This window comes from Cajanus cajan, chromosome 4 (genome assembly GCF_000230855.2).
Source record: "Cajanus cajan strain Asha chromosome 4, NIPB_CcT2T_4, whole genome shotgun sequence".
NCBI lineage: Eukaryota > Viridiplantae > Streptophyta > Magnoliopsida > Fabales > Fabaceae > Cajanus > Cajanus cajan.
The window spans coordinates 63,964,791-63,968,723 of record NC_138520.1 but is presented as its reverse complement, the minus strand read 5'-3'; the positions used below and the strand labels follow the sequence as shown (position 1 = coordinate 63,968,723).

The 3,933-nt window shown below is 29.8% G+C and overlaps 1 long non-coding RNA gene across 1 annotated transcript; it reads left to right on the top strand.

Annotated features, from left to right (window-relative positions):
* Positions 1-311: 311 nt before the first annotated feature.
* LOC145956911 (uncharacterized) lies at positions 312-2,196 on the top strand. Its single transcript, XR_014433293.1, has 2 exons — positions 312-996; positions 1,881-2,196. It is a non-coding gene; the product is annotated as an uncharacterized LOC145956911 (long non-coding RNA).
* The last annotated feature ends 1,737 nt before the right edge of the window (positions 2,197-3,933 follow it).

Below are 3,933 nucleotides of genomic sequence, written 5' to 3'. Positions count from 1 at the left end.
TTAAGCTAAGTTTTCGTATAACCTAATTTAGTTGCTAAGTTTTAATATAGCCTAATTTAGTTGCTAAATTTTTATATATGTTTTAATATAGTTTTTATTTAGCTAATTTTTCATATAGCCTAATTTAGTTGCTAAGTTTTAATATAGTTTTTTTTTTCATATAGCCTAATTTTGTTGCTAAATTTTAATTTAGGCTATATAGGGAATCTAAAATTAGTTAACATCAAACCACTAGCGAAGGCAATGTCATTAAACAAGCCAATCTAAACTAAGTTTTAAGGCCTTTTAACAAAATTCTTCCGAGAGTCATTTAATTTTAACTTACAATTTGTAACATCCCAAATTTTATTTAATAAAAAGAAATATTTTTTATGTATTTATTATGTGAATAAGTATTTTATTTACGTATTTTACTATTTAGGTATACGTATTTTACTATTTATGTATACGTATTTTACTATTTACGAATACGTATTTATGAATAGTATTTTACTATTCATATGAATAGTAATTTTGAAAAAACGTAAGCGCTTACGCAAAATTCAAATTATTTGGATGAATAGTATTTTACTATTCATGAATAGTAATTATATTATTATTTTAATGAATAGTATTTTACTATGCAATTGCACAGTGAAGGGGCGGCTGAAACGTGGGCTGCGGATTCTTTCCGTTTCAAAATTTTAATTAATTTGAATATAATAATGAATAGTGAATAGTGCATAGTAATTTATAATATTATTTTAATGAATAGTGCATAGTGCATAGTAACTTCAAAATTTCTATAAATAGGGACCTAAGGATTTTGAAAATTCATAACTAGAGAGAAGAAAAGTTTAGAGAGAAGAAATTCTAGAGAGATAGAAAGAGAAAATAAGAGAGAAGGTTCTGCCTAGGTTGTGAAAAGAGGAGGAGAATAGAGAAGGTTCTGCTCTAGTTCCGGTTCCGGTTTAAGGAGAAAGAGAGGAGATTCTGCCCAAATTCCTATTTATCCAGGTAAGGGGGGGAGTGGGAAACCTTGCTTGGGGGTGTAGAAATAATTGTTAAATAGTCTGTTTGTTGGATTGGCTCCCGATCCCTTGCCTGTTGTTTATTTCTTTGAATATGTATTATTGATGTGTTTTGTTTTATATCTTATTTATTTACATATTAGAATCTGTTATTTGAATGGAAGGCTAAGCCTCCTAAGTATTTATAAATTTGTAATCTATTATTTAAATGGAAGGCTGAACCTCCTTATTATCTTATATTACTTTTTAAGCTTCCTACTTTACTTAAAAGATCTTAATATATTATTTTTGAAAAATATGATACCTAAGCAACCTCTGGACTGTTAGATTGTTGGACTATTGGACTGTTGGACTGTTTGGACTGTTGGACTGTTTGGACTGTTGGACTATTGGACTATTAAATTGGATTATTGAAATAATTCTTAATTATGAAATATGAATATGATATGTGTAACATGCTAAAGGTTGAGTCTGTGAATGTATGACATGCATCATATGCACATATTACTCCAGGTGTGCCGCTGAGGCCGCATACCCACGACTAACAAGGTGTACCTTTGGGTCACCCACGATATGCTAACGAGGTGTATGAACACCAATGATAGGTGTACCTTAGGGTCACCGACAATTGTATAGGTGTGCCTTCGGGTCACCAATGATGATATGTGAACTTCCGTATGGCGCCACATGCATACATTAGTGAGTCAAGTCAAGAAAATCATTATACATAAGCATATATGTGAGATTGATTATATATGTGAATTATATTGCGTGTGTGTGTGCTATTTAACTTTTATTTCTATATCTGCAACTGAGTGAGAAGTTTCTCACTCCCTTGTCATTTTTGTGTATATTTAAATTATGATGCAGATAATTAGCATGAGGCTAAGGATGTTGGTGGTGAAGCTTAGGCTTCTGTTTGGGTTTCGCTCTGATAGGATGTGACATCGGGATTAGCTAGACTTATTGTTAAAATTATTATTATTTTTCTTTTGTAATTTTTATGTTATTTATGTTGAAAGTGTGTATTTTTGTCATATTATAATTTTACTAAAAGATTATAAGTTAATTCCTAACTAGGAGGCCCTGCCACCTTTACTGGGATTAATCTATAATCTTTATTTTATTATTTCTTGACAATTTGATACTTACAGTTGAAAATTATGAATGTGCATCTTTTACCCAATGATACTTGAGATAATTATTTTATATTAGACTAAGAAAGAATTTATATATAGATGGTTTATATCTATTGTAATTATGTTGGGGTAGAGGGTGTCACACAATTCACGTGCATCTATCAAAACTAATCAAATAACACTTAACTAATAATAATCGAACAAAAGTTTTTGAAAATAATCCCACATTTTCACTACCAACAACCAAAATCGACCAAATAAAAACATAGGTAACAAATGAACAATAAAGTTTTAGGGTTAAAAAGCATGCTTGGGAGCGAGCAAGAATGAAGGTGGTGGAGGGCAAGAAAAGTGTTTATTAGACGTTGAAAATTATAGTGGGGGGTTTGCGAAAAGGAAAAATGGAGACAATGAGAGCTATAAGTCTATAACTTAAAAAATGGGAGTCTAAGGTGTAATAAATTAAAGACCATTCTACATCAATTATCATTTAATCAATTTGGAATATTACTTTCAACACCAACTAAAGGTTGAACTAATGTAGAAAGTAATACTCTACATCAATTGACCGACAACAGTAAAGTTAACAATAATTTCAAAAATGTCATCATACATTTTTTTTTTTGGGACATCTAGTGTTTAAGTCCAATATTAATGTAAAATTATGTTATTAAGTGTTATTTTTTCACCGTGTGTGAACCATAATTTGTAAATTTAACCATCTCAATTTTTTTAAAGAAAATATACATCCCAAATTTGGTGTATGATAGGAAGAAATAAATAAATAAATAAAAGTAAAAAAAAAAATATTGTTACAAATGACATAATAAAAAATGAAGAGAAAAATAAAATAAAAAAGTGACACTAGAAAATAAAATTGCAACTCATGTTATAATGATACAATGTTTATTACTAAAAATTACTTTTACGTATACAATAAATATAATGTGTTGATATATTGTTAAAAAAAATGTTAGTATAGACCATAGTTATACATAATATATGTTATTGACTTTTGCTCAAAATCAATGCTAAAATTATGTGTATCTATACATGTAACATTATTTTAAGTTTAATTATTGGCTTTTTAGAGATAATTGTGTGTGAGGCACTTTAGGTGTGTTGTGGAGCTTTATGAATGAGGTCTTTGGCTTGATGTCTAATTGATCTTGATGAGAGGAGACATATAAGGTTTTTATTAAGAACTAAGTCTCATAAGTTTATATTCTTCAAAATCTAGAGAGAGAGAAATCTAGCTAGTGATATAAACTCTGGTTACTAATTTCTTTCTTTTCTCTTCTTCCTCATAGATTCCTCTAGTGCATGAGGATTGTTGTTGGGTGTTGGATTCAAAGCATTTGAAGGCTGAGAATCAAAGTGGTGTGTAGCGTTGAGTGTGGAGCTCAGAAGCTTGAAGTCATTCATCTTTTCTTCTCCTATCTCATTTTAGCCTGAAGTTGTAGTAAGAAAAACTAGGATTGTTTTTGGATGATTTTGGTTGAGTTGTATGTTGATTGTTGTAATTTTGAATGGAATGGGATTAAATGTTGTGTTGGTTGGGTTTTGGTGAAAGAGTGGAAAAATGATTAATTGATTATTTTGGTGATTACATATGTGTTTTAGTCTTGGAATTAGGTTGTTTGAAGTAGCTATATACTTGTTTATATGTTACATGTTGGAGATTCTTGTGTTTCATGTGGATTGAGGAAATTTTTGAAGTCTACATTTGTAAATTTCTAATATCGCACCAAGCACACCTTTGTGACATTGGGTGTAGTTTCAAC